General features: G+C 42.5%; 1 protein-coding gene across 2 annotated transcripts in view; it reads left to right on the forward strand.

The window, feature by feature from the left end:
- EXOC4 (exocyst complex component 4) overlaps window positions 1-27,501 on the forward strand; it is a 432,390-nt gene that overhangs the window by 77,194 nt on the left and 327,695 nt on the right. The window lies entirely within an intron of this gene.

Below are 27,501 nucleotides of genomic sequence, written 5' to 3' on the forward strand. Positions count from 1 at the left end.
TTCCAGAGGAAACATGAGTCAAATTCTTACCAACTGTCTTTCGTAAATGCTGAGGAGTGGGACTGTCACAGAATCTCTTTTGTTTGGTATTAGGCAATGGGTCATATTTGTGACAGAACTATATTCAGTTCTTCAAAACACCTCCGGTTTAAAAATGTGGGATATTGTGCTTCTGTGCGCGTGATTCAGACATCCGGGAAATGGCCCAATATTGCTACATGATACGATGCTCACGTTACCAGCAGGGGGAAAAAATACCAAGCTTTACATAGTAAAGGGCAGCCTGAATGTTGACAACACCCATGCTAGCTGTCAAGATGGTCTACTCTACAGGATTCCTTCTTCTGCTCACTATCATTCACAAAGTGACATCACACAAGGGAAAATCCTAGAAGTGACTCCTTTTTTCATCAGTTAACCACGTCTCACCCAAACACAAAGCAACAGTCAGGGCTGTTTTTGAACAAGTCTGAATAGTAGTGAGCAGAAGACGGTATCCTGCACAGTCTGCAGTCCATCTTGACCACTGTGCCAAATTTGGTGTTGATCCAAAGATCTAGTTTCAAAGTTATAATTTTTTGTTTTGGGTTCCCCCAGTTTTTCAGTTGGCTTAGGGAAGGCTGAATTCTGCTGTTGTATCTATTGCTGAAGAGAGTAGGAAAAACCACTGGGCCACTCAGGTATAATCTAAACCCAATCCCTTATGAATACACAGTAGAAGTGAAGAACAGATTTAAGGAACTAGATTTGGTGGACAGAGTGCCTGAAGAACTTTGGATAGAGGCTCGTAACATCGTACAGGAGGCAGCAACAAAAACCATCCGAAAGAAAAGGAAATGCAAGAAAGCAAAGTGGTTGTCCAACGAGGCCTTACAAATAGCAGAAAAGAGAAGGGAAACAAAATGCAGGGGAGATAGGGAAAGTTACAGAAAATTGAATGCAGACTTCCAAAGAATAGCAAGGAGAGACAAGAGGGCCTTCTTAAATGAACAATGCAAAGAAATAGAGGAAAATAACAGAAAAGGAAAAACCAGAGATCTGTTCAGGAAAATTGGAGATATTAGAGGAAAATTTTGTGCAAAGATGGACATGATCAAAGACAAAAATGGAAGGGACCTCACAGAAGCAGAAGACATCAAGAAGAGGTGGCAAGAATACACAGAGGAATTATATCAGAAAGTTTTGGATATCCTGGACAACCCAGACAATATAGTTGCTGACCTAGAGCCAGACCTCCTGGAGAGTGAGGTCAAGTGGGCCTTAGAAAGCCTGGCTAACAACAAGGCCAGTGGAGGTGATGGCATTCCAGTTGAACTATTTAAAATCTTAAAGGATGATGCTGTTAAGGTGCTACATTCAATATGCCAACAAGTTTGGAAAACTCAACAGTGGCCAGAGGACTGGAAAAGATCAGTCTACATCCCAATACCAAAGAAGGGCAGTGCCAAAGAATGCTCCAACTACCGGACAATTGCACTCATCTCACACGCCAGCAAGGTTATGCTCAAAATCCTCCAAGGTAGGCTTCAGCAGTATGTGGACCGAGAACTCCCAGAAGTACAAGCGGGATTCCGAAGGGGCAGAGGAACTCGAGACCAAATTGCCAACATGCGCTGGATTATGGAGAAAGCCAGAGAGTTCCAGAAAAATATCTACTTCTGCTTCATTGACTATGCAAAAGCCTTTGACTGTGTGGACCACAGCAAACTATGGCAAGTCCTAAAAGAAATGGGCGTGCCTGACCACCTTATCCATCTCCTGAGAAACCTATATGTGGGACAGGAAGCAACAATTAGAACTGGATATAGAACAACGGATTGGTTCAAAATTGGGAAAGGAGTACGACAAGGCTGTATACTGTCACCCTGCTTATTTAACTTATATGCAGAATACATCATGCGGAAGGCTGGACTGGAGGAATCCCAAACTGGAATTAAGATTGCAGGAAGAAATATTAACAACCTCCGATATGCAGGTGATACTACTCTGATGGCGGAAAGTGAGGAGGAACTAAAGAACCTTGTAATGAGGGTGAAAGAGGAGAGTGCAAAAAACGGTCTGAAACTCAACATCAAAAAAACTAAGATCATGGCCACTGGTCCCATCACCTCCTGGGAAATAGAAGGGGAAGATATAGAGGCAGTGACAGATTTTACTTTCTTGGGCTCCATGATCACTGCAGAAGGAGACAGCAGCCCCGAAATTAAAAGACGCCTTCTTCTTGGGAGGAAAGCAATGACAAACCTTGACAGCATCTTAAAAAGCAGAGACATCACCTTGCCAACAAAAGTCCGAATAGTCAAAGCTATGGTTTTTCCTGTAGTGTTGTATGGAAGTGAGAGCTGGACCATAAAGAAAGCTGACCGCCGAAGAATTGATGCCTTTGAATTGTGGTGCTGGAGGAGACTCTTGAGAATTCCCTGGACTGCAAAGAGAACAAACCTATCAATTCTAAAGGAAATCAACCCCGAGTGCTCATTGGAAGGACAGATCCTGAAGCTGAGGCTCCAGTACTTTGGCCATCTCATGAGAAGAGAAGACTCCTTGGAAAAGACTTCGATGTTGGGAAAGTGTGAAGGCAAGAGGAGAAGGGGACGACCGAGGATGAGATGGTTGGACAGTGTCATCGAAGCGACCAACATGAATTTGACACAACTCCGGGAGGCGGTGGAGGATAGGAGGGCCTGGCGTGCTCTGGTCCATGGGGTCACGAAGAGTCGGACACGACTAAACGACTGAACAAACAAATCTATTGCTGCATGCTTGTGTAGCCGTAATAAAAATTGTGGGGCAACTTAAATGTTAGAAATTTTCAAAGGCCACCCTGGGCGGTTTACAAATATCAACGTTATAAGCAATAATACAGGAATAATCAGTAACAACTTAAAACAAAATGTGAAAATAACAAAAATAAGATACATTAAATTAAAAAAGGCATGGCGAAGGGTTGAATGTATGGTTATTAAAAGCACCACTGTATCAAGATGCTCTAGAGTCTGAGAAGGCCTGTCTAAATAGCCATGTTTTAATAATCTTTTAAAAGTTTCCATTGAAGGGGCCAGGCAAATTTCAGGTGGGAGACTATTCCAAAGTTGATCTGATACATTATACGACTGTTTTTGATATTAGTATATGGCTGCATTGTTAGCAGCTTAATCTTGAAAGCTCACAATTTGAGGATAACCTTAACACTTTCGAAAGAGAGCACCATAAAACATGATTCTGACAGGTGGGATTGGTGTTGTGGGTGTCTGAATCTTTCCAAAACATTGATGTGTTGATGCATTTGTGAGCAGATGGGAGTGGTGGGCAGAAAATGGGTGAAGAAGCAATCGTCAAGATTGGTGTAATCACGCCTACATAGTAAGCCGTGTGCTTTACCTCTTGGATGTGTTCCTTCAGCTTGCAGTGAATTTATCGCAAAAGAAATCTCTCAGCCTATTAATAAACCATCTTATTTTTGCCAGTTTTTATTTCAATTTTTAAATGGAGGGCTTTGGATGGTAAAAAGAACCTTGGAATATGTTTCAATCAGAAAAAAATTTGAAAGGTTTAGCTAACTAAATGTTAGAGTGCAAGGGAGGGAACAGAAGGGAGGACAGTGTATAGATAATAAACTCTTTTAAAAATGAACAGTATTTCTCTCTCTCTCTCTCTCTCTCTCTCTCTCTCTCTCTCTCTCTCTCTCTTCTTCAGTAGTCTTCATTCCCTGTGTGTTATCATTTAAACTGAAAGCGTGTGGGGTACGACTTATCCTTACATGATTTAACTTTTCTATGGCATTAAGTTTCGGCATCTTTTGGGGTAGGCACATGTGTCAGTCTCTTTTTTAAAACATGGGAAGCGGTTGGTAATGGAGTTGTATATTCAGCTGTAGATGACTTCAGAAAGTTGCTGATGGATGAAATGAGGGGCAAAGTTTAAATAAAGTCTTTTTAGCCTACATTCATTTCAATCATGAAGGTTTAAGCATGTGAAATCAATTCAGTGCCACCTCTGAAAAGGCTCTGCTGCCACACTTGTGTTATTTGCTGGATTTTATATTCATTTTTTTGTACAACTGAGAGTGAGGAGCTTCTTGTTCTGGAAGGAAGGATCAGCCGTGCTTCTTCTTTGCTCCTTTATTTTTGTTGTAAATCTGATTTCGTTTTGTAGATTTACAGCACAATGTTTTTCAGTTAAGTCTTTTTAACAGAAGGAGGGCTGAAGCTAAAAGAAGCCGGAGACGTGATTCTGTGGATATTATTAGTTTGGCTTTTAGTAGCTACTTTGTAAATATTGTTGATGTTTTTGTAGATAAGGGCATAAATAACTAAGGAACACAAATATTCTCGGCCAGCATTGGGAACATGTTGGAGAATTTTTATATTGTGTTCAATCAAGCTGAAGTTGGTAGTCCAGAAATATCGAAGGGCATGTACTCTGTTATATAATCAGAAAGAGAATGAAGCGGGCGGGATGGTTCAAGGATGGATAGGAAACTCAGACATGGGTGAGAACTTAACTGGAATAAAGAACACTCCTCAGTATTGGAGGGGAAGTCTAAGCCTGTGGTCCCCAACCTTGGGCCTCCAGATGTTCTTGGACTTCAACTCCCAGAAATCCTAGCCAGCAGAGGTAGTGGTGAAGGCTTCTGGGAGTTGCAGTCCAAGAACATCTGAAGGCCCAAGGTTGAGGACCACTGGTCTAAGCGACAGTTACTCTGTCCAACCCGTGAGAAGCAGCCACGAAATAGTGGTCCTGGTAGAGATCAACCCACTAAAGAGGGTTGAGAAGCAGAATTCCCATCAAATAGAACCAGCTGCTTCCCTTTCCAAACTCCCAACAGATCAAAAAGTATGCTTTACCTCCTCATAGGTGGTGATGAGGAAGTGGAACATACAGATGACATTGAGCCCAACCTGCTGAAATGTTACAGCCAGCTTGGAATTACTGTATATGCTAAATGTCATCATGACATGGATGATATCATAATTGAAGCTGAGAGCAATAGCTTGTCCTCTGCAGACCCAAGAGATGGAGATAATCTCATGTGACAGAACAAGGGAGCAGGAGTCAACGGTCCCATCTCCTGTTGTAATCAGCAGGAGACATTTGAAGAGGCAGGCATTGGCTAGGAATGCTCAGAAATGCACTATATTTAATTTAGATCCCACTCTGGATCTCTACCACGGAATGCTCTCATAGAATATGGCTTGAACTGTTGAATAAGATACATGATAAGAAGGTAATCAGCTTTTTAAAGAAATGCAGTGACTTGAGCCTTCAGGGACATTGGATTTATTCTGAGCAACCTGAGATTAGCCTTGAGAGTTATAACTATTGGCTGAAACCCTCCCATTATTTGGTAAAACATGGTTGGCCAAGTGGAGATCTGATCATCTATGTAACAACTAGAGATGGGCACGAACCACCACTTTGTCAGTTTGGACCAGTTTATTCTTTGGATGAACAGATGTTTGGTAGTTCCCTGCCCTGCCTCCTCTGGGTGCTGCCCCTGTGTAGGCTCCTGTCAGAGGAGGCGGGCTGGGAACCACCGAACACTTGTGTGTCTGAAAACAAACCAGCACAAACCAACGAACTAGTAGTTCATGGTCATCTCTAGTAACAATCAAATATAACATGATATGTGCTGAGGTCAGTGTTGTTAGCCGAATTTTCAGTGTGTTTGATAAATATTTATCATCCCATTCCAAGAACTCATATAATCATGGTAAAAGAAGAGAGACAGGGCACTTCACAGCACTATCTCATGGGGATTATACAAAGTCTCACCCAGATTTTGCCCAGTTTCCCTTCCCCACCGACCCCAACTTCAGTTACTTCCTGTGTTTTCTGTACATACTCCACATTTACAGCAGTTTCCAAAACGAGCCTCTGCTTCTGCACCCTCTAGTAATAGAGATACAGTATTAGATATTTTGCAGTGACATTTTAGGCACGTTGCTAATTTAGTTCTTTAATTTAGCAGTTCGTTGAGAGCATAATTACTGCAGTACTAAATATTTGATTGAAAAGAACAATAAGACACCTCCAGTTAAAGATGTAATAGCATGGATAAGCTGCTTCAGGATAATATGATTAATGGAGTTGTGGGCTTTTCTGGCACAATTAAGATGCTTCTCTGCAATCTTTACATAGCAAGTGATTGAAAGGGTTGCCATTCCAGGCACTGTTCAAGCAAGGAGGGTTGAATGGAGGACAAACCCATATTTTTAATGAAGAACACTTATCCTTTGTTTTGAGTGTGGTTGAGCTTCTGCATATTGTGTTCTTTTGCCCAGTACCACATGGTGTGTTAAGGGGGGGGGGCAGTGTGCAAAGGATCAAGGCACACACATGCTTGTCCGGAACTCAGGATTAGCCCCTGGTCTCTGGGGATTCAGGTTTCCAGCTCTTTTGACAAATCCAGATTTGACCTCTATAACATATGAAATGATCCATAATCATCTCTGTGGTTGATTATAACTTGTATAGCAAAGATACCACCTGTTCATAGGGTCCTCCTGTTTTTTGTTTGTTTGTAGACAGAGACAACCCCACAATGACTCTTGGACCTGTGCCATAAGATCTTATGGTTCTCCCCTTTGGGAAATCAAGGATAGTATTCTTCCAATCCTCTCTGACACTATACTGAAAATTTGTCATTCCCTTGAAGTTTTTGAGAGGATTAATCTCTCTTTCTCTCTTGCTCCACAAAGAGAACAAGAGGCAGGGAAAGAATCTGGAACTCTCTCAAAATTACTTCAATTACGTTTGGGAATTAGGTAGACATGGGAAGGCCTGGAAAAAAATTGGATTTTTTTTCTTGTTTTTTTTTCCAAACCATTTCCAGAAATTTTACACCTCTATGGAATTAGGGAAGGTTCATGGGTAAGACAGGAGTGAGAAGCGTTGAGAGTGAATGCTGTTATGCACCCAGTGTTTTTTTTTTGGTGGAGTGAGAAGTCTAGCTGCCATTGCCCTTTTAAAAGGCTTATTAATGTTAATTCTAATATATAGCTCCATGGCATTGTAGCATTTAAACATGGACATTACATTAAGCTTAGCCAAACGCACAGTGACCTGATTTAGGCTGCAACAGTCTCTCGATTTAAACACAGAGTTTTTAAAAAAACCTGGAAGTGGTCTTCCTCTCTCTTTCTTGCCCTCTGTCTGGCATCACACGTGCTCCACTGGGTGACCTTGAAATTCTGAAAACTACAGTTTTATTAACAGTTCTTCCATTTAATTGAGAGGATTGTGGGCAGATTGTTACTTGCCACTGCTGTCTGGAAGGCACGCTTGAGTTTGATGAGAGCAAAATAATACTCAAAATGATACTCTTGAGGTTCTTTTTCAAAGGGAGACTTCCAAACTTTGTCCCAGCCTCTTTGATACATATTTTTTGTTTTCATTTCTCAAAAAAATGATTTGCTTCTCTTTCTTGTTGCTTTAGCAAACTAACATAGTGATACTTAAAACAATGGCTTCCTTAGATCGGGTGGCTTTAAGGTATTCTTTTCAGAAAAGTTAAAATAGGACAAGCTAGACAGTGACCTTTGAGAATTGTATAACCTTCCTGAATCTAAGGAATACAAGTTCCTTTTAAAGGGAGATTAAAACAAAAATTGACCCTTCCACTACACTTTCTAAATGTTTTTCATTAACTTCTGAAACTTCAGTAGCTGCAAAGTGATTCATCTCCTTTTTCTCACTTTCTCCCTCCCTACTTTTGTTAACTATGGGGATCTACCAGTAGACATGTCCTTGCCAAGCACTACTGCGTCCTTATTTCTCAAATGTAGAGCTGCTTTGTGTGCTAATTTTACTTGCTAAAGTTTTGGCTAACAACCCTGTACTCCAATCACAACCAAAGTCACCTCAATGATGTACATCCAGGACATTGTATATGTACATTGTCTGAATTTGGTTTGCCATGTAGCTTGTGTTTACGAAGTTTTAGGGCAATGCAAGGCTTCTAACCCAAAATAGCAGAGCTGTCTCTTGTTCGGCCCTTAGAGGCCCGTGCTTCCCTATGGCAAGTTGCACAAGCTGTTGTTAGTTATTTCTGCTTTTCCTCCAAGGCAGCATACATGCCTCTCCTCCTTTCCATTTTGCCCTCACAGTGACAATATGAGATTTGAATCCATTTGTCCTGAGTCCTGGCCCCTACTCTAACCACAGCACCACACTGCTATTCAGCAAGCTGCAAGGCATGCCAAAAGTGGCCTGAGCTATACATGCACTATTCTATGTGCATTTGTGATGAAGTTGTTTGTGATTAGAGCAAATCTTTCAGCATTTGTTGTCCATAGTTGTATGCTTGCATGAAAGCAAAAAGCAAAGCGTGCTGCTTATATACCACCTCATCGCGCTTAAAGCACTCTCTGGGTGGTTTATAATAGTGGTTCTTAACCTTTGTTACTCAGATACTTTTGAACTGCAACTCCCAGAAACCCCAGTCAGCACAGCAGGTGGTGAAGGCTTCTGGGAGTTGCAGTCCAAAACTCCTGAGTAACCCAAGGTTAAGAACCAGTGGTTTATAAGTCAATTTTGCAAGCTACACATCCACCACCACCACGAGTTGGGTACTCATTTTACTGACCTTGGAAGGATAGAAGGCTGAGTCAATCTTGAGCGGGGTACCTGGGATTGAACCCCCCAGGTTGCGAGCACAGTTTTTGGCTGCAATAGAGCGGTTTAACCACTGCACCACGAGGCTCCTTACAATGATGTGGGAAAGGACCTTAGCCCCAGTGGTAGAGCATGCATATTAGATTGCAGAAGAATCAGAGGAAAGAATACTAGCTTAGGGGAACACACTTGGTATATTCCCAGTTCCCACTTTGTGCTTGAAAGCTTTTCATGGGTTATGGAAAGCAAAAATGCTTCTGTTGGAAAACTCTTTGTTTAACTATAAAACTCCTTGGAAGGCCTGGGGAAGAAAAAAATGTATTGGTGAATTGGTGAATAAGACGGCTACTTGGAAGCAGTACGTGTATGCCAGAAATCTGGCTGCTTTGATGCTGCGGTGGATGTACTTGAACACATTACAGCTGGGTAATATGTTATGAAGGCATTCCTGATAAAAATGCCCTTGCCAATTCATGGGATGAGCTGGATGATCTCGTACACATAATTCTTCCAGCTTTTGTTCTCTATTTTTAAAAAGCGAGGATAAAAAAAACCCCCTCCAAATATGGAAAAAGCCTTTTCACATTAGGAGTGCCATATAAATAATTACAGTACAAATAATGGAAGGCCCTCTTTCCTTTTCATTTGGAAAGGATGGTGCAGATACAAAATAATCAACGTTTTTGGTCCATTTGTGGAACCTCTCTCTCATTGCAAGGGCGTCAGTGTACCTTCTGTGCCTTGAACGCAAAAGTCATATTAATTTTAAGCTCCATTAGAGATGCGAGGGAGAAAAGAAAGACATTCAGCAAATGGAAAAGAACTAAATTAGTAAGACTTTTTTTTAATTTCAAGGTTCAGGAGAGTAGTACAAATAATGGAGTTTTTCTTTGTTTTTGCGAGGAGGGGAGCTCCATCAAAACTTGTGTTTTTTGTCCTTGTAAATTGAAGCTCATTTGTATTAGTGTCGTGCCTACAACTCTTATCCGAGATCAAGGCTGTAGAAGCACATAGAAAGAAATTCTTTTTTCCCTGCAGAGTTTATTGAAGTTAAAACACAGACCTAGAGAGAAGGAGGTGGAAATGGCCAGGAGACAAATAGTTTTCACTGACTGACTCAACTTCTTTTCACCCCTCTTCTGTAGTAAATGTAATACAATTATGGAATCTGATGGCGGTCACAGAACTTGAAGAATCATGGAAAGCAAATCTTTCCTTAAAACACAGGCCCTTATCCTAAGCGTTCCTCTAGCCCTTAATGTTACAGTAGTCTTAAAAATATCTGGGCAGCACCTGGCAATACAAAGAATGGGCTTTTAAAGTTTAATGGAATAATAAAGTCGACAAACCATACTGGATCAAACCACAGGTCCAACATTCTGTCAGGAGAGTGGCCAACCAGTTGTTTATGGCCACCTGGATTTAAGTGTAGTTTCATCCTTTTTCTCCTATCGTCTGGCAGCTGATACGCAGAGATATCCTGTCTCTGGAAAAATAAGTGTGTACAGTGGACCCTCGACTTACAGACATTTCGAGTTACAGACTTCTCTGGCCACAAAATTTAGGTTCAACTTGCAGCCTGAGAATCGACCTACAGACCAGAAAAAAATCAAAATGGAATAAAAATGGAACAAAAATAGCCGGTTACGGGATTAATTGGTTTTCAATGCGTTGTAGGTCAATGGAGACTCGACCTACAGACTTTTTGACCTGCAGCCACCCACCGTTTTAATATGGATTAATTCTGTAAGTAGGGGGTCCACTGTATACTCATGCCCAGTGGAAAGTTTGGGCACAGCAGTTGAGGTAGTGGATGACTTGTGGCAACCCACCCCGGGTGTTCTAGATATAAAAGGCTCAGAAGTAGCTGATCGGTCGCTCTCCTTTTTGACTTGTGGTGTTTTTGGGCCATGTAGGCTGCTTGAGGCTGTGCAGGTGGGAGGGGATGTAAGCCCATCAGCTGCACAGGATCCCTCTGGGTGATCTTGGACAATCTTCTCCTGGGAGGCCCAGCAAGGATTTGAATTCTCTGTCTCTGCCTCAGCTGCTGGGTGGTCAAATTCAATTGGTTGTAACAGCTGTGCACACTGTAGTGGTTGTATACCCATCCAACCCATAGACATTGATGGCTATAATCTGCCTTAATGTACCTTGTCCCTTTTTAGAGCTATTGAAGGGCGGTGGCTACCACTAGATTATAAATATTAACCAATCAGCTGCTGGTGTGAGAAGCCAGCTGGACTTCCAAGGATTTCAGTGACTAGACTTCAGTCTTCCTACTTATTGCCTGTTACTAGCTGGCAGAATTAGATTTTATTAAGCAAACCAAACTAAAATTTGTCTAATTTATTCAGACTGCATTATCCTGAAGTTGCAGTTGTACTTGCAGGCCATGCGAAACTCTCTAGTCATACACAACAAGTTTTATTTGCAGTTTGAAGAGCAAGTACCGAAAATAAGACAGGGTCTTTGTGAGGGTTCGGCTTTAGGCTCCTCTTTTGGTTCATAGAAGTCAGTAAATTTTTGTTGCTTCAAAACAGGTAAAAGATTTATTGGTGCATTTAACAATAAACAAGTGTCAGTGACATGATTATGAGTCTTTTCTCCTTCTGCCAATGGATCTGGAAGGGGTCTCTAATCTTCTAAGAGGAACAGGTTGCCATAACTATTGTTCCATGGTCCCGGTAAATCAGCAGGGACCCAGTCTTTCATGGCCTGCCCCGTCGAACCTTCCAGCAAGGGCACGGTCTCGTCCTCCCAGTCGTCATTCCAGAGGGATTCGTCCCTCGCAGTCTCAATCCTCCCAGGGTCCTCCCTGTAGTTCTTCTTCCTCATCTCTTTTATTCTCCATTCTAGCCTCTCTCTCCTTTCTCTGTCTACTCTTTCCTTCTCTTTTCTCAACCCCCTCCTCCACTTTCTTGCCTCAGCTTCTCCCCAATAAGAGGGCCTTGGGGAAATCTCCCTTCTTCTTCTATAATCCGTCTCCTCTTTAGGCACTCTTGGCCTCTCCCATAATCCTGTCCAGGGATCCTACATCCACACCCATTCCTAGCCTGGCGGCAACTGACTCTCTTTTCTTTTTACCTTCCCTGTTCCTGCCTCAAACTCCATCCTCTCCTTCCTTTCTTTTCCTGCCTTTTCCTCCTGGACCTCTCTCATGGTCACACTCTGCAAGCTCTCAGTCAATTCCTCTATTTCTGTCCCTTGCTGAGCTTCTGCCGCAGGTCCTGGTGCTGGCTGGGGACCCTCCTCCTTATTCTTGTTGTGGGGGAGGGACGGCTCTCCAGCGAGTGGGGCATCCCTCTCATCTTCTGTCTAACAGTCTTACATTAATTTTTGCTCCAAAAATGCATTAGGGCCTATTTTCAGGGTATGTTTTATTTTACAGTCATGTCATCTTCTTCTGGTTGCTGCACAAGGGTGGAGGGCGGGGTTTCACTTAACTGGGGCTTATTTTTGGGGTAGGGCTTACCGTATTTTTTGCTCCATAAGATGCACTTCCCCTCCCAAAAAAGTGGGGGGGGGAGTCTGTGCGTCTTATGGAGCGAAGGCCATGATTTCGTCCCCACTGGCCCCGTGGGGGGGGAGTGTCGCAAGGGTCTGAGTGAGCCTTCCAGGACCTTTGCGATGCTCCCCCCACCCCCACGGGGCCAGCGCGGGCGAAATCGCCACCTTCTGGGAGTCTTTTGAGGCTTGGGAAGCTTCAGAAGAGTCCCAGAAGGTGGCGATTTCGCCCCCTCTGGCCTCCGGGGGTGGGGCTGGGTGAGCCTCCAAAGGGTCCTAGGGTGTGTTCCATAAGATGGACCTCTCCATAAGGCTCACCAGTTTTTAGGAGAAGAAAACAGATTATTTTTTTCCTGTTTTCTTCTCCTAAAAATTTGGTGTGTCTTATAGAGAGGTGCGTCTTATGGAGCGAAACGGTACATTACGAGCTTCCTGAAAAATCATACTAGGACTTATTTTCAGGTTAGGTATTATTTTTGGGGAAACAGGGTAGTAATTTCAGGTTATTCAAGGGATAGCTAGCATGAAAGGTCCAATAATTTATTTCTAGAATCAATTTGGAAAAATGTGATATTAATAATAATTGTATGCCATCAAGTCAATTCTGACTTTGGGTGACCCTTTTCAAGGTTTTGCAGGTAGACAGTACTCAGAAGTGGTTCCCTGTTCTCTTCTTCTGGGTGTTCCCTTGAACTGTGCAGCTTGCTCAGGGCCACATAGGCTGGCTTTTCTCTTGGGAAGGACAGTAAGGAATCAAACTCCCAACCTCTAGTCTTTGGATCAAAACAGAAGCATGTTGCAGTTCTGGGGAATGTTCCCTGTCCTACTATACGTTTAAATTTAGTGTTTTGGCATCAGTTTTCCTCAGGCAGTGGACATCCATCATTTTAAGAGTCAGGGAAATCAACTATTGATACAACTTAATGTGGTTGCTCTCAAATTTTATGGTTCAATAGATTTTTCTGACCTCACTTTTGCACTTCCCTCTTGCTGCTTGCATGATAATTGTGTAAAAATGGACAAGGAGAAATTGGCCACAAGCTTACATTCTGAACCATATGGTCTGGAGCTTTAAATTTCCTGTAAGTGGAAGATGAAGAGTGTGCTTCCTTTTCCTTAAAGTCATTCTTATTTCTGCCGACCAGCTGAAAATCTGTATTTTCAGGGTTTTCAGTATTCTTGCTTATGTCAGAAAACAGAAACAAATTAGGCAATGTGTTAAGCTGTTCATCAGCCTTTACAGTCAGAGTTTATTAGGTCTGTAGAGGCATTTTGATGGTCTGAGTTAATTCATGCTTTAATTGTTGGTGATTAGACCTGAGTGGTGATGAAACCAGCTTTTTCAAAGATCGCAGGCACTGCAGGTGGGGGATTGATTTACTGCAACCCTAACTGGACTGGTGCCTATGTGAGTGCGATGGCCATTAAAGCACACCAACACCTTGATTTGCCTGGCAGTTATTTGCATCTTTTTAACGGTTCCCCTTGGCAATTTGTCCAGTTGTGTGCGACTCTAGGCAACAGTGCTCATCTCCATTTCCAACCCATAGAGCTAGCTTTTGTCCGCAAACAATCCTCTGTGGTCACGTGGCCAGCGTGACTAGACACGGAACACCGTTTACCTTCCCACCGAGGTGGTACCTATTTAGCTACTCGCATTTTGCATGCTTCCAAACCGCTAGGTTGGTGCTAGCTGGGACAAGCGACGAGGGCTCACTCCGTTGCGTGGATTCGATCTTACAACTGCAGGTCTTCTGACTTTGCAGCACAGAGGCTTCAGCGGTTTAACCCACAGTGCCACCACATCCCTTCTATTTGCATCTAGTAACAGGGAAATCTTGCACCGTCCCATTGCTCTTCCACTTCTTCCCAGTTCTTGGCCACTGTTCTTCTATCACTGCTTACACTCAAAATGGCTGCTGGGTCTCTGGTCTCCATCATTGCAGAACAATAACACCCTGTTAGCATAATATTCTGCCCAGTCTCCACCTTGCATAAATTTAAAGCCCCTTCCATTTCAATGAGGCAAAGATGAAGTAGATAGTTCTGTGTACAAGCTCAGTGACCGTCTGACCATTTGTGCCACATACAAATACTGACCCTTGAGTTTCACCTGAATCCATTTATTTATTTAATTCTCCCCCTGCCACCTGCTGGTCAACCAAGGAGGCGCCTATCATAACTTAAAAATATTAGTAGAGACATTGCCAGTGCAGGTTTTTGATTATCAAAAATTAAACACAGAAAGAGAAGGAGCTGAGAAGGAGGAAGGAAAAGGTTTCAGTTGCCCAAACCTGTTTCAGGAGGACAAGCTAATAAGGTCTTCTGGCAAGGACCGCCAGGTTCCCTGCCACCCGTGTGGGGGATGTAAGATATCAAATATCATCACCACTACTCTGTCATACTGACATATGTTCTCTGACATAATAGGCTGGTTTATTCTGCTAATTAGACTTGTGATTTTATCATACTGGATAAAGCTGACCCACAGCAAGACTGCTTACTCCACATTATATGAATTGATGACCAGAATCCTGTTAACTTATGCCTGCCAGCGTAAATCCATCAGCATAAATCTCTGTGACAGATAGCTTTCAGTTGAGAAGCTGAAGCTTGTTTTTCTTGTTGCATTCCAAATCATGAAGCTCATATGTGACATAAATACAGGCACAAAGTTCTTAACTGGCAGTAATTTACCACTGAGATTTACATGCTTGGATTTAGGCTGGCAGGCATATGTAATAGGATTCTGGTCGATGTGAATTAAATTGCTTATTGAGACATATTACAGAAACAGTAGACAAATAATATTGTTGTGAGATGGAACAGGAGGAGAAACCGGAGAGTGTGCCGTCCCCTTTACCTATGAAACGTAAGTGTGCGGAAGGGAATGAGGGGAAAAAAGATCAAAGGAAAGGGAAAGTGGAGAGGAGATAGGGAAAGGAGAAGTGAAAGAAGACAAAGGGAAGATAGAGATTTGTTTGGTAGAAGAGTCAGAGGACAAAATGGGGGAGGAGGTAGTGTTGCCTGTCTGGGAGGTGGATATAGAAGATAGAGAGAGGAGGAGGGAATTCAGAATTAAGGCAGATAGAGAAGGAGTAAGGAGTAATGAGCACAGAAACGGGGAAAGTGAGAAAAGTTCTGAAAGAATGAGAAGACTGCTAGAGGACTTCCCCAACCTGAATGCAGGAGGACTGCTTCCTAATCCTGACCCGGTGCAAAAGAAAGACACTCCACTAGATCCCCTGGAATGGACGGTGGTGGTGTATCCAAGGGAATAGGTCACTGGAGGAAGGTGGTCCGACTCCTCTTTCAACAAACCACCTCTGGAGGGTGACTGGGCGAGGCACCCATGTTGTGGAACCATTTGCGCCGTGAGGAGCACTCCACTGCGCAAACCGACCAATCAAGAGAGGTTTGGACCCGCTCCCTCATGAATCATGGTACGACAGAAAGTGAACCGTTGTTGACAAGTTACAAACAGATTAAAGACTTCAGTTTATCAGATCCGGTGGAGATAGTTATTGATTCTCCTAATGTTCATATTAATAAATCTGTTAACGTTACAAAGGAATCTCTGTCTATTTTTCCCGCCCAAATGGAGGAACTGCTCTTAGATCAAAACGAACCTAATCACAATTGTAGGACTAAATGACTTGTTGTTGTTTAGCGGTTAAGTCGTGTCCGACTCTTCGTGACCCCATGAACCTGAGCACACCAGGCCCTCCTATCTTCCACTGCCTCCCGGAGTTGGGTCAAATTCATGTTGGTTGCTTCGATGACCCTATCCAACCATCTCATCCTCTGTCGTCCCCTTCTCCTGCCTTCACACTTTCCTAACATCGGCATCTTTTCCAGGGAGTCTTCTCTGCTCATGAGATGGCCAAAGTATTGGACCCTCAGTTTCAGTTGTTTTATTTTTATTATTCTTGAGCGTTGTTAGCCGCCCAGAGTAGACTTTAGTCTAGATGGGTGGGGGTATTAAGTAATTAAATAAGTAAGTGAGTGAGTGAGTGAGTGAGTGAGTGAGTGAGTGAGTGAGTGAGTGAGTGAGTGAGTGAGTGAGTGAGTAAATAAATAAATAAATAAATAAATAAATAAATTGCACTCTGCACCAGAGTGCTTTCCAATAAAATCAATAAAATACAAACATACAACAAATTTAATCACAACTTTAATATTTTGTTTGTGTATTTATGTGTGTGTGTGTACACACACCAGTTGCTGATGTTGCTGTACATTGTTTCTGTAGGCCCAGTTTTTTTTAACATAAAACCACAATGAATTGAAAGCAGTCATTTTAGAATTTGATGTGTGCAAACTCATGTTTTGTTTCTTAAAAATTATACATCAGAATGTGTTTTCTTCAGTATTTTTGACAGGGTGCTTTTGGGCTTTAATTAATAGCTGCTCAGTTTGTCTTGGAATGAATGTTTAAATTTCAGGTGATTGTTGTTGTTGAAAAGACAAACAACAATGGGAGAGGGTGATCATAGTATTAAGATGAGAGTGACACTGATTATGATTTCAGCCAAAGGCCAAGAGCGGAAAGGAGATAAGTTAATTAAGTGTAATCTGAAAAGTGTTGTTGATAATGACATTCATTGCATAGCTTTGGCTGAATTCATACTGCTTTGGCTGGCATCCTTTATCACAACCAGAGTAAGCCCACTAAGTCAGTGGAACTTGTGGAGGAGTTGACTTACCAAATCCATACTGATTCAGTGGTCATACTAAAGTGTGACTTAATATACGAAACAACAAGATCTCAGTCTTTATTGAAGTACGGGTTCACCAGCAATGTTGAAACTTGAACTTTTTAATGTATTAATAGTGGTTTTCCAAAGCATCAGTGAAGTAATGACATAGAAACTATTAAATCAAGAAAATGTTACTGCTTTCAGTTACAATAGAAACTTTTCTGATTTTGGATTGAATTCTGACTTAATTATTTGCCTGCAACTTAAGTTTAGTTTTCATATTCTTCTTATACATTTGTGCCTACAGTTTTCCATACCTGTAAGACTTTTGAAGAAAAACTGTATAATTGTTTTTGTACATTTTAACTTTACTTTTTGAAGCAATTTTGTACTTATGGAACATAGAAGCAATGTAAAGAAAGAAAGCTTGTAGAATTAGATAAGCTGATGTTGTCTGAAATTATTGCAACAATGAAAAGACATACTTTGATACTCAAATGAATTTTGATATGATTGGAAATGCTGGATAGCTCAATGGTTTAGGTCTCTGGTTGGGGAGCCAGAGGTTGGGAGTTCGATTCCCCACTTGGTCCTCTTTGTCAGGGGCTGAACCCGGTGATCTAAAGCAGTGGTCCCCAACCTTGGGCCTCCAGGTGTTCTTAGACTACAACTTCCAGAAGCCTTCACCACCACCTCTGCTGGCCAAGATTTCTGGAAATTGAAGTCCAAGAACATCTGGAGGCCCAAGGTTGGGGACCACTGATCTAAAGGGTTCCTTTCAGCGCTTCAGTTCTAAGATTATTACTATTGTCTGTTTTCATTCTAGAATAACCCTTTTAGGGGGGCATAATATCGGCTGTGATGAACACAAGTTTCTAATTTTCCCCTGGAGGTCTATAAAGTTCTGTAGGGCTCTTAAGAAGATGTTCAGATGTCAGGATCTCTGATCTGACACCCAAACCAGATAAAGCTTCCTGTCAGGTTGGTAAATAGAATATATAAATCATTCTTTCCCCTAAAGCATAATATTCAAAGTTTTCCCTTACTGCTCAGTAAAGGCTGTAAAAACGAACCAGCAGTTTTACAAATGATTAGCTGGGACACAATAAATGGATGATCTCACTTTATTACCGTGATTTGGTGCTGCATTTCCTTGCCATTTAATCAGAATGTCACATGTCTGATACCTGGTTAGAAAAATTGCATTTCCTGCTCGCATTAGCTGCCAAAATGATAGATGATGGTGCACTTGGAATTGTTCTCCCTTGTGAGTGCTCTGTGATAACTTACCTTTATTGGTAGTGATGTATTTTCCTTCCAACTCAGGATGTCCTGTTGCTAGAATGAATGTGTTCATATAATTTGGGGTTTTGTGCAGTTTTGCAGCCGGAGGTGTGTGAGCCCCTTGGCTTTTATTATTATAGGATGTGGAGGAGGAGAAGGTGATCTTTCCCGGTCAGTACTCTTGCAACAATTCCATCTATTTTTCTTCGTCTTTTCTCTTTGGTTGGACATCATCGTGGCTGTACTGGCTTTGGATACAGGAGCGCTAAACAATGATGTTGTGCTGCATCCAGACCAGTCTGTAGGGTTTTTTTAGCCAAAATGTTTTTCTCTTCTGTTAATAAGATGTTTATCTAATTCATCAGAAGTTTATTAATAGCTAAACATTATTTCTTCCTTCAAATTTACTTGCTTCTATTGAGAGACAGGCAGAAACTTTTACAACTATTCCTGAAGATGTTTCCAGATTATCGGGGGGGGGGGGGAATGATATTGTGTGTTCAGGGATATGTTCTTAAAAGTGGATGCATAATTTTTGCATTATTAAATTTTCCAAGTAGAATACACATGTTCATTTTCACTTCAGCATCAGTTCTTCTTTCAGTGTATTGATGAGCTTGATGATGCTAATGAGATCGGTCCCAGGTGTGTCTGAAAGTCCGAGAATCCATTTTGGAATCAGTATCTTCATAGTATGAGACTAAACCTTGTTGGGCCATTGTCTTACTCACCTTTTGCTCTATAGATAAGTGTCATGCTTTCCTCTGGCCTTCAGTCATAATGGTCTTGAAGCACAGCAGAGACTAGACCATTTCACTCCTTTACTCTGCAAGCTCCTAGTCCTTGGGTCCCAGATTTGACATCTTGGTGTCTTCTACCAAGTGTGGTGTCTTCAGATCTGTAAGCAGGAATGGACCTTAACAGACGGGAAACCTTGACATCTGACCGTTCAGCCTGGAGGCAAGTGGTGCATCATGGCCTCTCCCATTTTGAAGAGACCCTTGTCCAGCAGGCCGAGGCAAAGAGGCAGTCCCAAAACCAACAAAATCAGGGCGCTGGACAAGGGACAGATGGCATTTGTCTTCAGTGTGGAAGGGATGGTCACTCTCAAATTGGCCTTCTCAACCACTCTAGGCGCTCTTCCAAGACCTCCATTCAGAGCACGTTACCATAGTCTCTCAAGACTCAAGGATGTCTACTGTCTTCCATGGTAGGCCTATAACGAAACACAATGTTATAAATGTCTGCATAACTCTGGATAGAAGTAGATGTTTCTGAATATCAGGAAAAACATCTTAACTGTTAGAGCAGTATGACAATGGAACCAATGACCTCAGGAAGTGATGAGTGCTCCAACATGGGAGGCATTAAAGAGAACGTTGGACAGTCATCCATTAGATCTGCTTTGATTTGGATTCCTGCCTTGAGCAAGGAGTTGGACTCGATGGCCTTATAGGCCCCTTCCAACTCAATTATTCTATGATTCCACAGCAAAGTATATTTGCCAGGAACAGTATACCTTCGCTGGCTTTTGTTGGGGTCCTTGTTCACCACCAGAAGCAGCAGAAATGCATGGGCATGTCCTGGCATTAGCTGTGATGTGATGAATATGGACTGAGGAAATTGATTGTCCAGCAGATGCTGGTTGCAGATTGCATGGCTTTGCATGATGAATATGTGTTATACCTGTGCAGTACGATAACACAGTATCATACTGCACAGGTATTAGTGTTCCATGGCTGTTGCTACTGGCAGCACCGGACTGTTTTATGGGGACCAGTCATACTGTGACTGTTTCTGTTCACAGATTTGAAAAATAGTGTTGAAAGCTGTTGGTTACGCACGGGAGATCTTTTTGAATGTTCCCTGCTTCCTTTGTGCCCAAGCTTTTCCACCAACAGAGTAATTAACAACTCATTTAGAGATCTGTGTGATAGATTAACACATGGACGCTGTACAACAATGGACTTCCAATTGTGTATCCATCATGTCCTTTAGATTACAGTGCAATCTATTTACTCCTGATATGTCACATACCTGTCACATTAATAATCCCCTGAATTTCTGTATCTCATCTTCAAACCCTCTATACATTTAGCATAGAGGAAGACACGGGTCTCTGAAATAATCAAACAAGCATGCAGCTGTCTGCATGTGGAGCTTGGCGGCCCAACGCTGGACAGTCCATTTATGCTCAATGGAACAAGTCCTAGATTTTGAATTTAAGGTGTAAAAACTAGGGTTTGCTCATTCTAAAAGAATACAAATAGTGTCCTGTTGGGAATGGCGTAAGTATGAGAGTGTCCAAACTCTGGTGAGGAATCTTGGACTGTTCGGGCTTTTCAAAACTGTTTTAGGAGAGTTCATAACTTGGGAGAATCCTGTACATCCCAGGGAACTGCAAAAGCCTGGTGAAGAGAAACAAAAGATACTGCAGCAATATCTTATCAGTACTGTATCAGAAAATCATTACCAGGCAGAGGAAAAGGGAGAGTTGAAGATCAGGGTCAACACTGGCCCACGTTGGAAGCCAGCGCCCTTGGGCTTTGCCCCTCCTGAGCTGTCATCCAGCAGCCATTCCACCAGGCTGTTGAAGAGGGAGCTATACCAGGCAAAACCACCCTCTTGGCTCTGCTGAAGACTGGCTCATTTTGGGGTCCATCTGGTTTTGAGCAATTTCTGATTTAGGTATTCATAAGCACAGATAACATCTTGTGTCACTATAGTGTTTTAGCTGTATTAAATTTGGTTGTTGCAACCTGGTTATATATATTCACGAAGGCTTTCACGGCCGGAATCTGATGGTGGTTGTGGGTTTGGGGGGCTTTTTGGCCGTGTTCTGAATGTTGTTCTTCCTGACGTTTCGCCCGTCTCTGTGGCCAGCATCTTCAGAGGACAGCACTTAGAATGTGTGCCTCAGTTTTCTTCTTTTTCCTTCTCCTATCCCCTTTTCTTTTTGTCTGGCGTTTTAAAAAAATTGTAATAAATAAACATGTTGTAGCTAAAATCCCCTTCATGGATTGCTGCCCCCTTCATGGATTGCTGCCTTGTCGTGGCGAAGGGGCTTGAGTAACTCAGAGAAGCTATGGGCTATGCCGTGCAGGGACACCCAAGACGGACAGGACATAGTGGAGAGTTCCGACTAAACGCAATCCACCTGGAGTAGGAAATGGCAAGCCACTCCAGTATCTTTGCCAAGAACGCCCCATGATCAGAAACAAAAGGTTAAAAGATATGACGCTGGAAGATGGGCCCCTCAGGTCGGAAGGCGTCCAACATGCTACTGAGGAAGAGTGGAGGACAAGTACAAGTAGCTCCAGAGCTAATGAAGTGGTTGGGCCAAAGCCGAAAGGACGCTCAGCTGTGGACGTGCCTGGAAGTGAAAGGAAAATCCAATGCTGCAAAGAAAAATACTGCATAGGAACCTGGAATGTAAGATCTATGAACGTTGGGAAGCTGGAGGTGGTCAAACAGGAGATGGCAAGAATAAACATCGACATCCTGGGCATCAGTGAACTAAAATGGACAGGAATGGGCGAATTCAGCTCAGATGATTATCATATCTACTATTGTGGGCAAGAATCCCGTAGAAGGAATGGAGTAGCCCTCATAGTCAACAAAAGAGTGGGAAAAGCTGTAATGGGATACAATCTCAAAAATGATAGAATGATGTCAATACGAATCCAAGGCAGACCATTCAACATCACAATAATCCAAGTTTATGCACCAACCAGCATTGCTGAGGAGACTGAAATTGAACAATTCTATGAAGATTTACAACACCTTCTGGAACTGACACCAAAGAAAGATGTTCTTCTCACTCTAGGGGACTGGAATGCTAAAGTAGGGAGCCAAGAGATAAAAGGAACAACAGGGAAGTTTGGCCTTGGAGTTCAGAACGAAGCAGGACAAAGGCTAATAGAGTTTTGTCAAGAGAATAAGCTGGTCATCACAAACACTCTTTTCCAACAACACAAGAGGCGACTCTATACATTGAAATCACCAGATGGGCAATATCGAAATCAGATTGATTATATTCTCTGCAGCCAAAGATGGAGAAGCTCTATACAGTCAGCAAAAACAAGACCTGGAGCTGACTGCGGTTCTGATCATCAGCTTCTCATAGCAAAATTCAAGCTTAGACTGAAGAGATTAGGAAAAACCACTGGGCCACTCAGGTATAATCTAAACCAAATCCCTTATGAATACACAGTGGAAGTAAAGAACAGATTTAAGGAACTAGATTTGGTGGACAGAGTGCCTGAAGAACTTTGGATAGAGGCTCGTAACATTGTCCAGGAGGCAGCAACGAAAACCATCCCAAAGAAAAGGAAATGCAAGAAAGCAAAGTGGCTGTCCAACGAGGCCTTAGAAATAGCAGAGAGGAGAAGGGAAGCAAAATGCAAGGGAGATAGGGAAAGTTACAGAAACTTGAATGCAGACTTCCAAAGAATAGCAAGGAGAGACAAGAGGGCCTTCTTAAATGAACAATGCAAAGAAATAGAGGAAGATAACAGAAAAGGAAAGACCAGAGATCTGTTCAGGAAAATTGGACATACTAGAGGAACATTTTGCGCAAAGATGAACATGATAAAAGACAAAAATGGGAAGGACCTAACAGAAGCAGAAGACGTCAAGACGAGGTGGCAAGAATACACAGAGGAATTATATCAGAAAGATTTGGATATCCCGGACAACCCAGACAATGTAGTTGCTGACCTTGAGCCAGACATCCTGGAGAGCGAAGTCAAGTGGGCCTTAGAAAGCCTGGCTAACAACAAGGCCAGTGGAGGTGATGGCATTCCAGTTGAACTATTTAAAATCTTGAAAGATGATGCTGTTAAGGTGCTACATTCAATATGCCAGCAAGTTTGGAAAACTCAACAGTGGCCAGAGGATTGGAAAAGATCAGTCTACATCCCAATCCCAAAGAAAGGCAGTGCCAAAGAATGCTCCAACTACCGTACAATTGCACTCATTTCGCACGCTAGCAAGGTTATGCACAAAATCCTCCAAGGTAGGCTTCAGCAGTATGTGGACCGAGAACTCCCAGAAGTACAAGCTGGATTCCGAAGAGGCAGAGGAACTCGAGACCAAATTGCTAACTTGCGCTGGATTATGGAGAAAGCCAGAGAGTTCCAGAAAAATATCTACTTCTGCTTCATTGACTATGCGAAAGCCTTTGACTGTGTGGACCACAGCAAACTATGGCAAGTTCTTAAAGAAATGGGAGTGCCTGACCACTTTATCTGTCTCCTGAGAAACCTATATGTGGGACAGGAAGCAACAGTTAGAACTGGTCATGGAACAACTGAGCGGTTCAAAATTGGGAAAGGAGTACGGCAAGGCTGTATATTGTCCCCCAGCTTATTTAACTTATATGCAGAATACATCATGCGGAAGGCTGGACTGGAAGAAACCCAAGCCGGAATTAAGATTGCCGGAAGAAATATCAACAACCTCCGATATGCAGATGATACCACTCTGATGGCAGAAAGTGAGGAGGAATTAAAGAACCTTGTAATGAGAGTGAAAGAGGAGAGTGAAAAAAACGGTCTGAAACTCAACATCAAAAAAACTAAGATCATGGCCACTGGTCCCATCACCTCCTGGGAAATAGAAGGGGAAGATATGGAGGCAGTGTCAAATTTTATCTTCCTGGGCTCCATGATCACTGCAGATGGAGACAGCAGCCCTGAAATTAAAAGGCGCCTTCTTCTTGGGAGGAAAGCGATGACAAATCTTGACAGCATCTTGAAAAGCAGAGACATCACCTTGCCAACAAAAGTCCGAATAGTCAAAGCTATGGTTTTTCCTGTCGTGATGTATGGAAGTGAGAGCTGGACCATAAAGAAAGCTGACCGCCGAAGAATTGATGCCTTTGAGTTGTGGTGCTGGAGGAGACTCTTGAGAATCCCCTGGACTGCAAGGAGAACAAACCTATCAGTTCTAAAGGAAATCAACCCTGAATGCTCACTTGAAGGACAGATCCTGAAGCTGAGGCTCCAGTACTTTGGCCATCTCATGAGAAGAAAAGAGTCCTTGGAAAAAACCTTGATGTTAGGAAGGTGTGATGGCAAGAGGAGAAGGGGACGACCGAGGATGAGATGGCTGGACAGTGTCTGCGAAGCAACCAACATGAACCTGACACAACTCCGGGAGGCAGTGGAAGACAGGAGGGCCTGGCGTGCTCTGGTCCATGGGGTCACGAAGAGTCGGACACGACTAAACGACTAAACACACACACAGCTAAAATCCTGTTCATATAACTTTACGCAATTCCATTTGTTCGACTGGGAAATTTTTATTCTTCTTAATTAAATGCTTTCTATCCTGCCCCCGATCAGGTTCTGAGTCTCCCTAGGGCTCCCTTTTGCCCCGAGGAAGCCTTTGGGAAACTGAAGATGCTGGTAGAAGAAACCTTCAGTCTTGAAAAATTGCTGCTAGAACACCAGCATGGGGATCAGAGCCCCCAGTGGCCTGATCCCCCTGCGGATTTTTGGGCAATCTCCCACCCCCACCCCCGAAGCTGCCAAAGTCTTCCCCTCGGCAAAAGCTGACAACAGGACTTAGCCCAATGTCTTTTAGAAGAAAGTAGTTGCAGGAACAAAACTGTGTGTTTTCGTGTTGTGTATTAATCTGATGCCTCATAATAAGCCTACTAAATTCATGACGGATCATGGTTGAATGATGAACTGGGTGGAATAAGCTATATTTTTAGCAACCGTCTAGATCCTTAGCCATAAAAACATGGAGTGCGTGCACGGTTGGTTTATTGGGATAAGCATATGACAAACACCTATGTATGCTTTTTTAAAAATAGGATGTCAATGGAAATTAACGAGGGAGTAATACTTTTGTAGCAAAAACAGGAATCCCAGATAGCTTGGCAGTAAAGAGATCGTTATGGATGCATTTTGAATGTTGCCTGCACAAGGGAGCGACAAGACAGCAGAAACACCCTGTATAAGTCATATGGTTGCCCCCATTCCTTAAAGAAAGAGAGAGAGAGAGAAAAGGAGGGGAAGCTGTTTTATCTTTGAACCTTTGCCTTCCTGTTCCCAGAGGCTTGGTTTCCTTGTTCCGTACCCTCAACATAACTCAAGCAGAAATGTACGATTATTTCTTGTAGCATTACTCAGCGAGGGTACCAGTGGAAAAAGCCATGGACCCTAGGATCCCAGTTTATAAAGCTCCCCATCCTCTTTAAGGATTAACACAAGACGGAGGATTGAGCCCAGATTGAATCAGACTTTGAGTAGATCCTTCATTGAAATCAGTGGGACTTAAAGTAGGTCATGGTGCTTGTGAAATCTGGCTCCATTACAGTGTTGCTTTGGGGAACAAATATATTTTTAATATATTCGCGAAGGCTTTCACGGCTGGGATCTAATGGTTGTTCTGCGTTTTTCGGGCTCTTTGGCCGTGTTCTGAAGGTTGTTCTTCCTGACGTTTTACCAGTGTCTGTGGCCGGCATCTTCAGAGGACAGCAACCTGTACTCTGGTGTAGTTGGCTTGGGAGTGCAGTATTTATGGCTGTGAGATATTTTTAATATATTTTTAATTGACTACATGCCTCACCACCGTCAAAACTGTTGAATTCTCCATTTTATATATCACTCAGAGTTCTCACTTAGCATCCTACCTCCCCCTTTGAAATATGAGATAGTCATTTTGTATTAGCTTTGTTTCCCGAATAAGAATGGAGGCTTTTCTGGTGGCCAGGGGTCTTTGCGGAAAAAGATCTTTGAATAAAACCAGTACTTGCATTATATTCCCTCTTTTGCAGAGGGAATGTAAAATGTGTGCAGAATTTTTCCTTCCCACCGGATCTCACCACCACAGTCTGAATTAAGTGTGCTCTTGAGTCACAGGCTTCTTGCAGCAACAGATGCGAAGAATGCATTTTGAATGCTTTTATTCCAACTTGCAGAACCAGATGATTCAGCATGGAATGGAAGTAATGCACCTTTTAAATTTGAATGATAGTCATTAAAATGTGAGTATGTAATCTGAATGAACCAAGAGGCAATCATTATCTTGCTTTCTGTAAGCCAATGCAATTATTTAGGAATCGTTGGGTTCATCAGTTGCTATAATCTACAAGTTTCAGCTTTTTTTTTTCCAGAACTGTGAACATTTACTAAGAAATGAGGGCAGCCATTTTTGAGGCAGGACCCTAAAGATGGGTCTCAGCTTTTGATACATTGACACAGAAGTAATCTAGGTGGGACCCAGAGGTTTCAGAACAATTACTAAGATTTCACAGACCAAATTCGACTTGCAGAATATATGCAAGTGTAGGGGAAAGAATTTCACTGGCAGCAACCAGCATTATGAGTCACATGAAAATCCACCCAATTTACATGCAATGAGACTTACATGCAGGGACTCTAATTAGCAGCCACTAAGAGTCTTTGTTTGGATTTCAGGTCGTACTGCTGTAGGTGATGTCATTTCTTGTATGCTGGTGTACATTGTGCAAGGGATTTTGGCTATTCTCAGATTCCCTGTTGTCTTAAAAATGTTATTTTCTGCAAACCTATTCTCCACAGATTACCCTTGTATGAACTTTGAACATATTAATAGTAAGTTTGGTCCCTCAGGCTTAAATCATGCTGCTTTTTCACACAGGTGAAAGGCAAATGGCGTAGCATTCAATTTGCTTCTAGCCAGCAATTAACAAGTCCTTGCTAGGATTTCCAAGCCAACAGGCAGGTGTACCACCAGAGAACTGCAGCAACTTATTAATGGGCAGTTTAAAGCAAGTGAAAGTGACTTTGTTTGCTTTCTGCATTCATAAAAAAGCAACAGGATTTTAGCCTCTGTGTTTCTGCTAATCCCCTTTTATTCCATTTTAACCATAAATGATGTATATCATAACAGAACTCCTGTAAGCATATATAGACCTGAATTCCCTTGCTAGTCCTAAGTAGACCCATTGAATTAACTGCCATATGGCGAATCTACACTTATATAATTTCCATTGATTCAGTGGGTACCTTCTGTTTGAGACTGGCCGTTAGATCTGGACAATCAATGTGGAAGAAATGGGCTTTTGAATCATAGTGAGACTCAGATTCTTTGGAAAGAGTGATTGCTGGTGCAAAAGAGACAAAAGGCTGGGAACTATGGAACTGATGAATGGTAGCTAGCATGTTGGCATTGTGATTGTGACTGGGGATTAAGAAACATCCTCCTTGGAACACTAAATGCAAACTTCAACCTGATTTCCCTTCTATTCAAGCGAAACAGTGCTGGTTAATGTTGAGAGCGAATGCTTGGCTGACGTCCAGACTCCCCAGTAGAGTCATTTTCCCCAACAGCCTTGTGGCCCATTGGCAAAATTTACTGTGTATCACCCACTGGTGAGTCTCAGCCTAGGTATTATGCTTTT

The sequence above is a fragment of the Pogona vitticeps genome, chromosome 5 (genome assembly GCF_051106095.1).
Source record: "Pogona vitticeps strain Pit_001003342236 chromosome 5, PviZW2.1, whole genome shotgun sequence".
Taxonomy (NCBI): Eukaryota; Metazoa; Chordata; class Lepidosauria; order Squamata; family Agamidae; genus Pogona; species Pogona vitticeps.